This window comes from Amblyomma maculatum, unplaced genomic scaffold (assembly GCF_055883805.1).
Source record: "Amblyomma maculatum isolate TAMU_Amacu unplaced genomic scaffold, ASM5588380v1 scaffold_28, whole genome shotgun sequence".
Lineage (NCBI taxonomy): Eukaryota > Metazoa > Arthropoda > Arachnida > Ixodida > Ixodidae > Amblyomma > Amblyomma maculatum.
Window position 1 is genome coordinate 1,246,379 of NW_028146753.1, and position 14,406 is coordinate 1,260,784.

Consider the following 14,406-nt stretch of genomic DNA (forward strand, 5'->3'; position numbering starts at 1 on the left):
CAGCACATTTATCGAACTATACATTTCCTCATTTCATTTTCTAACTTTACTCCAAGATGCACCTTAGAACACACTTAACGGCCTCATTTCATCTCCTTCATTTATTTTATTCTCCACACGATTATTTTTTTCTTATTTACCTCCCGAATTCCCCTTCCTACACAGAGTAGCATGTCAGCGAAATTTCAACGCCGGCTAAAATCTGTTCTTCATTAAAGGGTCTCTCTGTCTCTCTCTCCTTTATGTCTCACAACGAGCCCTCATTTCCCCCTTAATTTTCTTGTTAATAGCTGGCGAAGGTCTCGGTTCTGGCAGTCATGAAGCCATAAGTATTGCTCAAGAATATTCTCGCAAAGCTTCCATCCTTCCCTCTTCTTCGCGTTCACACGACGCTCGCGGTTCAGAGGTTGTTCTTTGTCCGCCGCTATGAATGAGTGGCGCTGGTGAATACTCACAAAGTTCAGTTACAATCGAAATTAGTACCCAAACGAATAGACTGTTGGGCAGTCGTCAATATAGCTCTCTTGGTAAGAGCACTATACGCGATATTACGAGGTGGTGAGTCCGGTTCCCGCCATCACGAATTGTTTCCTTCTCCTTTGATTTCCTTTTTCTTCGTAAATACGTCACTCATCATCATCATGCGGAGTAAACCCACGGAAAGGCGAAGGCCTCCCACATTACAAAGCAACAAAAACACCCCTACTACTACATACAACACTGACCAGACAACAGCAAGTCATATGGAGACAGCTACATATCAATACATATCAAATTCATACATAAGGAATGAATCCCTTTACCGTATTTGTGGGGAGAAAGACAACTTTCAGCTTAGGATTTGGACGTGCAAAGCACATAAGCCTTCCTAAGCATTCTTGTTTGATCCCTGTAAAGGAGCTTTCCACAAGCTAAGGTCCAGCGATAACCCTGACATTCAGTTCAAAACTGTCGAATGGGCGTCGTCGTCGCCAAAGGTTTCCATGATAAAAAAAGGCCTGGGTAGTTTGTGTTTTTTTTAGCCGTGCAGCAGTGATGTGTGGAATTCGGAAATGCTTTAAACACTCCCCCTAAACAAAACTCCAGGGTTCTAGAAGTCGCAGGTGATAAGTGAATTACAGTTTTTTTATAAGTGAGAAACAATTTCAAAATGAGTAGCAGAATATTTGTTTGGGGAGTATGTGTAAACGAAAGGGTCCCATGATTCTCGTTAAGACCCTCATGAATAGTATTAAATTTGTGAATAAAGTAAGATTCACACTGTTCATGACCTCGATTGTTTTCGAAGCGCCCTTGAAGAATAGTTACATTTAGTGACTCGAACGAGTGACGTTCTAAGTTTATATTGCCGCAATGTTATCTTACTGGCGCCGCCCTGTTGCGAGCTCAGGAGGCTGGCACACACTCGTCTTCTCCGCTCGCGGTGCTCGCCCGCCAGTCGGTTCCGTGCCTGATCTTGCCAGTACTTTTACTTAGTTGTAAGTAAACCTGCTGAACCAGTTTCACTGGCTTCTGTGACATTTTTGGTGGAGGTGCTAGGCAGATCCCATGTACGAAGAGCCTCTGGCTGCCCCCTACGCCCATCTACACACCGTGGACACGACACCTGTGCACAAGGCGAGCCGTCGCTTGAGAGGCTTAGCACCCGAGTGTGGTCCTCTTGTTTCCCCACCGTGAACCACGATGACTACAGCGGCCATTCAGACCACTCAGCTTCCTGTGAGTGCCCAGCAGCTGATCTGCCATACTCCACGTATGCCCACACCGTTTCATGGCGACAAGTTCGAAGACGTTGAGGACTGGCTGACCAGCTACGACCGGGTCGCTGTATTTAATTCGTGGGACGAGGAGCGAAAACTGCAGAATGTTTATTTCGCACTAGAAGACTCCGCCAAGATGTGGTTCGAAAACCATGAGGCTACCATTTCCACCTGGCAGGATTTCCGGCTTCAGCTGCTCGCAACATTCGGCAACGATGCAAGAAAAGAGATGGCCGAACTCGCTCTACAGTCCCGAGCACAGCGGCCTAATGAAAGCGTCGCCATGTTTGTGGAAGAAATGATTCGCCTTTTCAACCGGGCGGATCCCTCCATGTCGGAGGTAAAGAAGGTGCGCTACTTTATGCAAGGCGTCAAGGAGCAGCTGTTCGTTGGCCTTGTACGTGACCCTCCACGTACTGTTGCTGATTTTACGAAAGAAGCAACAAGCATCGAGCGTGCCTTGAATCAGCGATTTGTACATTTGGAATCCTCAGCAAACATTGCTGCCATAGAGTTCCGCTTGCCAATAGCCGGAAACGACAGGGAAGCCCTTCTCGAACTTATCCGAAGCATCGTGCGCGAAGGGCTGCCAAAGCTGCCCTCTCTCGAACAACATCCACGTGTTGGGGGCATCTCGGATATGGTGCGCGAAGAGCTCCGCCAAGCAGTGCCATCAGTACCGTCACCCTAGCCGCCTGCACCACAGATCATGACGTACAGCGACGTGTTGCATACCCCTGCGCCTGAACAATTGGCACCCTGCAACCCTGCTCCTCCCGCATGTCCTCCACCGTAATATCCAGTTTCGACAGGTGTGCCTGAACCTCGCCCACCCGTTCGCAACGCACACGCGTGGCGCACGCCAAACAATCTGCCTATGTGCTTCCACTGCGGCGAAGCCGGTCACGTTCTGCGCCACTGCCCGTACCGTCGGATGGGCTTGCGCGGATTTTCCCCGGATGCCCCTCGGCCGCGCTATGGCGAACGACCTCGGGATATCGACCAATACCTCAGCGACCACGTCCTACCTGCGTCCCTCCAGCGACGCCAGTCCAAGTCACCACCGCCGAGACAGTTTTCAGCTAGCCGCCGTTCTTTCCTCAGGCAGTCCCCAATTCCGCACCGGGAAAACTGAAGACGGCGACCCTCAGGGGTAGGGCCGTCGTCGATGGACATTACGACCAACATCCTCCGCTCCCCGATTCGATCACACATACCGACCTCCGACCCTTCGCTCCGATCAACAATTCGACCACTTTTCGACGATCGCCGAACCTTTCCTCCGACGCCCCCAATCGACGCAACGCACGACCAACGAGTCTGACGACCTCCCGACGATCACAGAAGCTTACCTTGACGCCGTAATTCGACGCAACGAACGACCCGTCAGCCCGGCGATCCCTGACAAGCCGCGCTTTGTCGACGGTGAGCTACATTCCGCCGAAATACTGATCGTCGTTGATAACCACAACACGACTGCCCTTGTAGATACCGGCGCTGATTTTTGCGTCATGAGTCATGGCCTTGCTACCATTCTGCGAAAAGTCCTGACTCCTTGGCACGCAACCCCAGCGGCACGTCGACTGATATTGCGAACTTTTTCATCTTTAATCTAGTCCTTCGTCACGGTGCCCCTGCGATCGTTTTAACTGACAGAGGCACGGCATTTACTTCAGCTCTAACCCAGGAAGGGATGCGGCTCAGTGGCACTTGTCATCGCAGAACAACAGCTTACCACCCTCAGACGAATGGCCTTACTGAGCGACTCAATAAGACCATCGCCAATATGTTTTCTATGTACGTCGACGAAGATCATAAGAACTGGGACCAGATACTACCATATGCAACATTTGCTTATAACACCGCAGTCCAGGAAACGACCCGCTTTACACCGTTTCGTTTGGTGTACAGTCGCGAAGCTGTCACCATGCTGGACGCAATGCTACTGCCACATGTTGCCCACCCATCGATTGCCGGTGCCGACCAATTCGTCCAGCATGCCGAGGCCGCTCGCCAGCTGGCTGGACTGAGAGTCCGGACACAGCAAGTTAAAGATGCTCGACGGTATAACCTTCGTCACAGGGAGGTAATTTACAACCCTGGCGATCAGGTTTGGGTGTGGACACCTGTTCGCCAGCGGGGTCGCTCCGAGAAGCTTCTGCGCCGCTACTTCGGCCCGTACGAACTACAGCGCAAACTCAGCGACGTCAGCTACGAAGTGACCCCGCAAGGAACTGTTCGCTCATCCCGACGGCAAGCACAATCGGAAGTCGTACATGTCGCCAGCATGAAGCCCTTCTACTCCCGTTAGGTCAAGCTACATGTGTTTTTTTTTTCTTCCTTTAACTACTTGATGTAAACGCGCATCCTCGCCGACCAGGGTTATTCTCGACCTCGCCACTCGGCATCGGGACGATGCCTTTCCCACCGGAAGGGGCAATGCCGCAATGTTATCTTACTAGCGCCGCCATGTGGCGAGCTCGGGAGATTGGCACGCGCTCGTCTTCTTCGCTCTCGGTGCTCGCCCGCCAGTCGGTTCCGTGCCTGATCTTGCCGGTACTTTTACTTAGTTGTAAGTAAACCTGCTGAACAAGTTTCACTGGCTTCTGTGACAATATGTTTCGATAATGGAAGATTTGGAAGGGACTTGGTATGGGCACGGTGGTTGTTGAACCGAATGCGGGATGGCGTCTGTTTGTCCTATGTATTGCTGTTAGCATATGCTGCAATCAAGGAGGTAATGTTAGATGAGTCACAATCGAAGTTGCCATTGATTGAATGTTGGAAATCGGATTTAGTATGTTTTGCAAAACTCGTGTACTCATGTTTTTGCACACCTTGCATCGGCCTCTACCACAGGGGCGACAACCATGTGTAGCGGTGCTTTGATCTTTGAAGTGAATCAGGTAGTTACGGAGGTTTTTGATACATCTGTAAATAACGCGGGAAGCGGACTTCAGTATACTAGACAGACGTTGACTTTTTTGGATGATGTTAAATGCTTACGAAGGATTTATGTATATTCGGTGGGTTACTGGTGAATTTTAGGATTAGATTTATTGAGCAAGTGTTTTGGCTGTCTTCCAGATGTCCCTGGAGTAGTTCGTTTCGGTTAAAGCTTGAAGCGCTTCTAATGGCGTCATCAATTAGAGATGGTGGGTAGCCCTTTATTACAAGGACGTTGCGCATCTGTTTACAGTCAACATGAAAGTCTTGGTCATAAGAACATATTCTTCTAAAACGATAAGCCTGAGAGTAGGGAATTCTTGTTTTGCAGTGACGGGGATGGCAACTTTGGAAATGTAGATATTTTTGGAGGTCGGTTGGTTTTCTGTAAACCATTGCGCGAATTGAAAACTATTTTCGACAACAACGTCAACATTAAGAAAGTTGATTTCGGTAGCTGAATAGGAGTGAGTAAACCTGATGTTGGGATGTGCAGAATTGAAGCTATCGACCAAGTAAAGGAGCAGTTCTGTGATTGTCCATATCATGAAAATGTCATCCAAATAACGTTTGTAAACAAACGATTGGACTGGAGAAGAGAAGAGGAATTTTGATTCTAAGTGATGCATGAAGATGTTGGCATAGTTTGGGGCCATCCTTGTAGCCATAGCTGTGCTACGTACTTTCAGATAATACTGAAGGTCGAATTCAAAGCTGTTGTAATTTAAGCCAATTTTGACCACCGTATCAAACGTTATTGGGCTAGGGGAGCGACTGAGTCTACGTTCGTTATAGGATTTAAAAAAAAACATTGTGTTTTGACCATCAAATTAAAATTGTCCGTCCCAGCTTTGTGTTGGCTGCAGAGGGCGTGCGCCCAAACTTCGGTGGAGTATAATTTAAGTCTTGGAACATCTATGGACTCTTCCGCAAAGTTTGTCACCACATTTTGAGTGAGTGGAAAGATCATGCACCATAACAAGGTATCACAGAGAGCCCAGGGAGAGCCACTTTTGCACGCATCATCAGCCAGGGCATGACCTCTGACGAAGAGGAGGAAGCCAGCCGTCCTGACACTGCCACCCAGTCGTCATCTAACCCCCGGACATCGAACAGTCAGGAGCAGTCGACAACAACACAGCCCCGTCTGACAACATATACGTCAACCTTAGCCCCTGACACATCAACCCGGTCATGGAAGCGGAGCAAGCCACCCCTCCGTGCATCAAACCCAACCCAAAGGAAGCAACCAAACCAAAACTCTATCGTGGATAGCACTATTGAACTATATTCCCGCCTGGAAAGTGCCCCCGACTGCAGTGAACATACCCCAAGCACCCATCTGTCGCGCTATGACATTCAAAAATTGGTGTGGTTCTGCCAAACTGTGCGCCAATAATGATATACAGGCCCCGTGAGTACACCGACCTCTCTATTCCCGCATCACCGAAAGCCTTTTGTAGATTCAAATTTTCTCAAATTACGAAAGAATATTGATAAAAGGTTGAGATGTGAACTTCATGTCAAAAGCTTAAAAACATACCTTCAGGCCACGATCGTGCCAAAAGGTCTGCACGTTAGGCTTACAGCATCAATTAACAACCTGTCCAAAAACGATGAAATTTAATGGAGCAGCCCACCACATTCAGCCTCTCTAGAATTACTCAAAATAAAAATTGGGCACTCCGAGAAGGCATCGGTATTGCTGAAAATAGATGAGCGTCGTGTTCGAGATACGTTTTTGATTTCTGCGCTAGAGGCCGACGAACTAGACGTTCTTCAAAAGGAAAAAACATCAGAAATAATGAAATTTTAAGATTACAAAATTTATACGAGACAAAATCTCCCACGCTGAATGGGTAAATTAGATTCAAAATTAGATGAGGCTCACCTTTTCCCCCGCCACTAATATCCCAAATCAAGAACAAGTAACCAGAGAATGTAGTCATTAAATACAGGACAACATTTCTAACTTATCTACAATGCTACTTTCGAAAGACGAAAGATAAATCTTATCTTTTGGTCTAAAATTTTGCCCCTGCACTGGAAAACATAACGAATTTCTAATCTTAAAAGACATTGATGACTTTACAAGAAAACTTGGCCTCAGAGAATATTTCTTCGACAAACCCCACAATCCTGTCCAAAGCACTGACTTTCGCATAACTAACGAAAATTGGACTCCCAACAATGGATGTGATAAACACAGATATTTAAGACGTTCCAAAATGACATCACTGAATCTTTTAAAAACCATCAGTTAGGGCCAGACAATCTTTCTAAAGGAGAACGCATTGGTCTACACAAACTAAGAAGCCACAATTATATCGTCATAAAGCCGGGTGATAAAGGCGGAGGGATTGTTGCCCTTCCCTACTAAAAAATCCTGTATAAAATTCGTACAGGAAATCGTATACAGGTTTACTCTGCAGGATCTGGGATACAGGATTGGGGGCTATTTCAACAAATTCCTGTACTGCCTTGGAAAGTCCGGAATGAAACCGAGCGGAGCACTGATACCGGAATGGCCTGTATGGTTGATGGCCCTCGTTTCCGGAAAGAAAAGCGTCGCTAGGGTGGAAAAAGCATGCAACAATATAAAATAAAACGACTACATTTAAAATAATAAATAAAATAAAAAGAATTTTACTACCGAATGTGGAATCGAACTGGTCCTTACGGTCTTCAGACAGGCACCTTAACCACTACTCTACGGCGGATTATAGCTACAGCGATTGTTATTCAGTATATGTAGCTACTTTTGCTCTTTCGTACTTTTATATTTTCCTTGGCAGTAAAATTTGTGGCCGTAATTCACCGATCGCCCTTTAAACACGCTGAATATATTTGCAGGCTATCACGAGGGTTCACAAATATGCCGTATCTTTATAATGCATCGCTTTATTGAAGGCAAACCTCAAGATATCATAATTTACTAGTGCTGATGTGTTTTTCATCATCTACGGACGCTTCTAAGTTTTCCTACATACAGAGATATCCGGTGTACTAATACTTGTAACACTGGGCGTTTTCGCTTCACGTGCTACTAGCGGAGCATCGATGTCAATGAATACACTTCCGACTGAGCGGTTTCATTATGTAAACATTCGAGAACGCGTCGCCCGGTGTGCGGCTATCTGCGCATCTTTCGATGGTCAGCGATGTTTGTTTATCTTTTCTCGAACAGTTTTTTGTCCTCGCTAGCGAAACGATACGTTCGTGCTTCTACTTTCGTGTTGTAGGCGGCAGACCTTCAGTCGCACATATGAAGACGCGCCGCAAGATCGTACGAGCTGCAGCGACTGTTGTACGCGCAAAAGCGACGCGACGCGCGTATATGCTTGCTAGCGCACACTTCGACAGCTTCGCATTTTCGAGGTATTTGGGAAACGAAGCGTGCCCTTTATATACAGAACAGTTGTATAATGTGTTTGGTATCATGCTTATTTAGTGCGCTGGCGTGTCCGGCATGGTCATTCTGGTTGAGCTTCGTCGATCGGCCTGGCTTCTGTTCAGAAGCGGAATACTTTGCCCGGTATCAGTTCCAGAAATGACGCGTTCGTCCGGTTTCTGGTTAATTGATACTGGCTGAACACTACATAACACCACTACATTTGAAAAAGGAAAGAAAAAAGAAATAGAAACAAAAAGAAAATAGAAAAGGAAAAAACTTAAATGTGATTCGAACTTTAACCACTACACCACGGCAGTTTTTTTTTAAACGGTGATGCTGGTTACATATCTGCTTATGTAGTCGAGATTGCTCTTTTGTAGTTTGTGCATTTTTGTAGGGTGTACAATTTGTGGTCGTAATTGAACGATCGCCCTTTAAACACGCTGCATCTTTTTCCTGGATATCACGAAGGGTTATCCGTGTCCCGCATCTTTACAATGTATCGCTTTCTTGCAGACAAACCTCCGAAAGTCACAATTTACTAGCGCTGATGTGTTTTGTCATCGTCTTCGAACACATGCAATTTTTGCTACATATAGATATATGCGGTGCACCAACACTTGTAATACTGCTTGTTTTAGCTTCACCTGCGGCCAGCGGAGCCGCGACGTCAATGAATTTACTTCTGACCAAGTGTTTTGCATGTGTAAACACTGGAGGAAGCGACTCCCGATGTCCGGCTGACCTGTGCATATTTCGATGGTCAGCGATGTTTCATTTATTCTCGACCGTATTTTATCCGCGCTAATGAAACGCTACGTTCTTGCTTGCACTTTCGCGTTGAAGGTGGCAAATCTTCAGTCGCAGATTATGAAAATGCACCGCAAGATCGTACAGGCTGCAGCGACTGTTGCACACGCAAAAACAAAACGCGATGCATGTGCGTACTTGCTAGCGCACACATCCACGGCTTCATATCTTCCAGGTATGTACGAAACAACGCGTACTCCACATATACAGAAAAGTTTTAACGTATATTATGTATGGTTGCATGCTTATTTAGCGTGAAGGCATGTTCCGACGTGGTCATCCTGGCTGAGCTTTACGATCCGCCCGAATTGTACTGAGAAGCGGAAATACTCTGTCCCGTATCAGTTTCATTCATATCGGATTTGCCCGGTTTCAGTTAAACCGGACATGACCAGTCCTGTATATGAGCTCAATACAACTTGTCCGCTCTATTTCATATCCATATCGGACTGGTATGTCATGTATAAGATGCATATTGCAAATGGTCTGCCCTGTATTAACTCGATACCTGACTGGATCGTCCGGATTGAGATTCATATCGGACATGACCTGTCCGATGTAAACCCGTTTAGGCACCATACAGGACTGGTCCGCCCTTTTACATATCCATACCGGACTGGGATGTCATGTATAAGATGCATACTGGAAATGGTCTGCCCTGCATTAACTCTATACCGGACTGGACCGTCCGGATTGAGCTTCATACCGGACATGACCTGTCCGATATAAATCCATTTAAGCTTCATACAGTACTGGTCACACCGGTATCAAATTACGGGATAATACAGGACCGGTTCAAACCCGTTTGTTGCGATACGGGATTTTTCACTAAGGTTTGCAGAGGTAATTATAAAGCAGAAGGCATTCGGGAAATTTCCGACAACAAATTTTATGATCAGCTTCAACCAGGCCCCGCACAAGAACATTCATTATTTCCTAAACCCTCCTTCAGCTTACTGATCAAAATGAAATCTCCCCAAGGTATGTAAAGAGTTTACAACCACGCATACTTCTCCGCTGCGCTTTTACATGCTACCTAAAATACATAAACCTGGTATCCCAGGATATGCAATTATTTCAGGAATAGGCACCATTACTGAAGCAATTTTAAAGTACATAGATTCACTAATTAGTTACATTCCGGCCACCCATCCATCCCACAATAAAGATACCAACCATTTTCTCCATGAAATAGGGAATATCACACTACCTGCCGGAGTATTTCTTGTAACCATGGCCGTCACATACTGTATCATATATTCCCCACGCCAACGGTGTTGCAGCGCTTGTTGAATCGTATAACGAGCATAAACTCAATCGCTCCTCTAGCCCAATAGCGTTTGAAACATTGGTCAAAATTGTCTTAGATACAACAGCTTCGAATTCTACCTTCAGTATTATCTGCAAGTAAGTGGCACAGCTATGGCTACAAGGATGGCCTCTAACTACGCGAACATCTTCATGCATCACAGAGTCAAAATTCCTCGCCTCCTGTCCAGTCCAACTGCTTTTTACAAACGTTATTTGGATGACATTTTCATAATATCGACAAGCACGGAACGATAGCTTCTCCACTTTGCAATAGCTTCAATTCTGCACATCCCAACATCAAGCTTACTCACTCCTACTCAGCTACCGAAATCAACTTTCTTGATGTTCACATTCTTGTCGAAAATAGTTCAATTCGCGCAACTGTTTATAGAAAACTAGCGGACTGCCATAAAAATATTCGGGTGTGCAGACCCAGTATCGACCATGGCATGGGTGCGGGAAGATGGAATCGGTTGTCGCTGATCTCGAGCAAAGTAACACGACCACATGTTTCCAAAGAACTTCCATCAATATCTGGCGGTGGCTCGTGGGCAGCGATTCGTTGATCATGGACTGGAACTAGGAATCGGTAAGATCAGGTTTTCTAGTTGAACGAGCAACGTCATCACTGAACGCGGCGATGTGCATAGAAAGGCATTCTTCTTCGAGGTCTGCGAGCTTCAAACCACGTGGCAATACGGCAGGTTCGTTGGAATTGTTGACAGTCCAAACCGTGGTACGGCCCCGGTTCACTCGAAGTACGCTGCGGGGCAACAACACGTTCTTTTTTGCGCCAGCAAGCGAAGTAGGTTCCACCAGAGCGTCGAAGGCATTGGAAATCGCTCCAAAGGATACAACTGGGACGAAGATGGGGAACATCGCCGGAGCGACGGTATCTTCCAAGACAGAAAATGCTTGGGGAGTCGGCGGCGATTCTTCTATGAGGGCTGATCTAAGGCTAGGGCTTACTGATATCCCAGCGCTGCTAAAATCGAGAGTTGCGCCACACTGTTGTAAAACGTCAACGCCTAGAATAACTTCACGTGTAGAGCGAGGAAGCACCGTAAATTCTGTTCTAAACATGTTACCAGCAATCACTACATTTACATAAAAAATACCAAGTGGAATCAACGATTCTCCTCTTGCGCCACGAAATATGACAATTCTGTCCCAACCAAATATAATTTTACGACCGAGGCGACTCTTAAAATCTAAGCTCATCACGGAAACTGTAGCACCCGTACCCACTAAGGCCATAACACGAACACCATCCACTAACACTTCCAGGCGGTTGTTTCGCATAACGACAGGTAGAGGAATTGGCAGCATCGATGTCCTGACGACCGCACCTCCATCGGCCGCACACACTAGTTTCCCGGTGGCGGCGAGAGGCGGCGGGGAGATGGCGAACGTCGGGAGCGGCGAGCAGGAGAAGTCAGGCTGCGGTCTGAAGCTGTAGAGTAATTTCGTGGTGGTGCATACCTGTAGGAGCCCGAAGAGGGCAGATAGGTCTGCTCACAGACTTCAGGACTCACATTATATTGACGGTTCGAACATTGGCGCTGATAACGTGGAGATTCTGCCGTCGGCGGCAGAATCTGGATACGTGACCCAGCATACCACATCGATAACATACTGGTGGTTCGCGAGCACGGTCCAAATAATTATCCTCGGAGGCAGGATTGAAACAATCAGCAAAGTCCGGCCGCTGGTGTAGTTGCGGAGGCAGTGACGCGCTGTTGTTGGAAGAAGGGAGTAGAGCAGGGCCGCATGAGTCGTTCCGGGGTCCACGGACAGAATGAGTGTGAGCGGTAGTAGCCCAAAAAGTGGAGCGCTGGACTGGAGTTGCCTGCAAGGAACAGCTGTCACAGGATAATGCATTGCGGCTCACAATATCTTGATGGCGAGAGAGTTCCTCACGGACGATGTGGCGAATCATGTCGGCTAAATTTAGAGGCTCCTGAGAATGCTCGTTAGAATGCACGCTTGCAAACAGTGGTCACATTAGGCAAGCGGCCGAAATTCGGGGTTATACGACGCAGCTTTAAAGTGTCGAATGTGCGACAGTGCTTGATGAAGACCGTGGGAGAGTCCAAGTTATATTTTGTGATCAAATAATATATGCGTCAACAGCGACGCCCTTTAAGAGGCGGCCAACTCTGCCTTCTTCAGATATGCGGGGATCTACCACTCTGCAATGCTTTAGGAGCTCTTCAATGTATGTCGTGCATGTTTCCCCAGGTACTTGCGCGCGCTGGAGTAATGACTGCTCAGCGCATTTTCGTTTTGCCGTGGTATTCCCAAAACAACTGCGAATCTCCTCTTCGAAGCGGTTCCAGCTAGTTAAAGATGCTTTGTGGTTCTCAAACCATGTCAGTGCTGTGGAGTCCAAGAGGAAACCAACATTAACCAGCTTGACTATGGCATCCCAACGATTGTACTTGCTCACCCGCTGGTAATTGGTGAGCCACTCATCCACATCTTCACCAGTCCTGCCAGAAAAGGTCCGCGGCTCACGGTATAGCTGCCATGTGGGTGCCGCTGAGCCTGGCTGCCATACTTCGCCGTCTTGGATCATTGTCACGCTCAAAGAGGGGAGTCCAGGGATTCGTCGGCTCGAACGAGGTAGAGGCGAATCCGTGGTGATTGTTGCAGCACCTCCACCACACTGTCAAGGTTTATTTAGAGAGCACAGCCTGGTGCGCTAACCAACCGATGGTGAGCTTCCTCTTTTTTCACCTCTATTCTGGAGAGCCAATTTTCACTTCCTTGTCTTCCTCTGTGATGCCTGACAATGTCTACATTTCCAATGTTGCCATCCCCGTCACTACAAAACAAGCATTCCCTACTCCCAGGCCCATCGTTTTAAAAGAATGTCTTCTAATGACCCAGACTTTCATGTTAACTCTAATTAGATGCGCAACGTCCTCGTACCTCAGGGCTACCCACTATCTCTAATTGATGACGCCATTGGGAGAGCTTCAAGCCTTAACCGTAACGAACTACTCCAGGGACACCAGGAAGACAACCAGACCAATTACTCAACGGATCTAATCCTTACATTCACCAGTAACCCACGGAATATACATAGAAGTCTTCGTAAACAATTCAACATCGTTCAACAAAGTCAGCGTCTGTCTATTATATTTGAGTCCGCTCCTAGGGTTATTTACAGATGTTCCAAAAACCTCTATAACTACCTAATTCACTCTAGAGATCGAAACACCGCTACACGTGGTTGTCGCCCCTGCGGTAAAGGCCGATGCAAGGTTTGCACACACATGAATACCGCGAGTTTCACAAAAAGTACTAAATCCGATTTCCAAAATTCAATCAATGGCAACTTCGATTGTGACTGAGCTAACATTATTTACCTCCTTGAATGCAGCATATGCTAACAGCAATACATAGGACAAACAGAAACTCCATTCCGCATTCGTTTCAACAACCACCGTGCCCTTACCAAGTCCCTCCAAAATCTTCCATTATCAAAAACATACAAATCAAGAACATCACTCGTTCGACTCACTAAATGTAACTATTCTGCAAGGGGGCTTCAAAAACACTCGAGAACGGGAACAACGTGAATATTATTTTATTCACAAATTTATTACCATTCAAGAGGGTATTAACGAGAAACCTGGGACCCTTTCGTTTATACATACTCCCCAAACCAAATAATCTGCTGATCATTTTGAAATGGCTTGTCTCTTATACCAAATTATTATTCCCTTATCACCTAGGACTTCTAGCCTCCTAGATGTTTGGTTAAAGGTTAATTGAGGAGAGATTTAGAGGTCCTACAGCTGGCTCATGCTACAGTCTCTCAACACCTCTTTTTTTCAGCAGTGAAAGGCGAGCCCAGTGGGAGAGTGCTTAGAGCGTTTCCAAATTCCTCACGTCGCTGCTGCCCAACAACAAAAAAAATCAAAATACCACGCCTTTTTTTTCTCACAATCCAGCTCACCGCTCATTCTATGCAGAAGGCACAAAAGAAAACCAAGGACACCGGCGCTAATCGCACGCATCAATGCGTCTTTTTCAAGCTATGCGCTAACTCTGAGTGCGAAGAGGTCTTACATTCTAAAGCCTTCTCTCTTAAATACCCGCGTCCGCACACGCCACATTCCCTATAACACCTGTTTGACTTTACAGTGACCGGGTAACCCCCCCCCCCCCCCCCCC

At 46.7% G+C, this 14,406-nt stretch overlaps 1 protein-coding gene across 1 annotated transcript in view; it reads right to left on the reverse strand.

Moving 5' to 3' along the window:
• Window positions 1-14,406, reverse strand: part of LOC146170903 (uncharacterized) — a 186,742-nt gene that overhangs the window by 118,227 nt on the left and 54,109 nt on the right. The window lies entirely within an intron of this gene.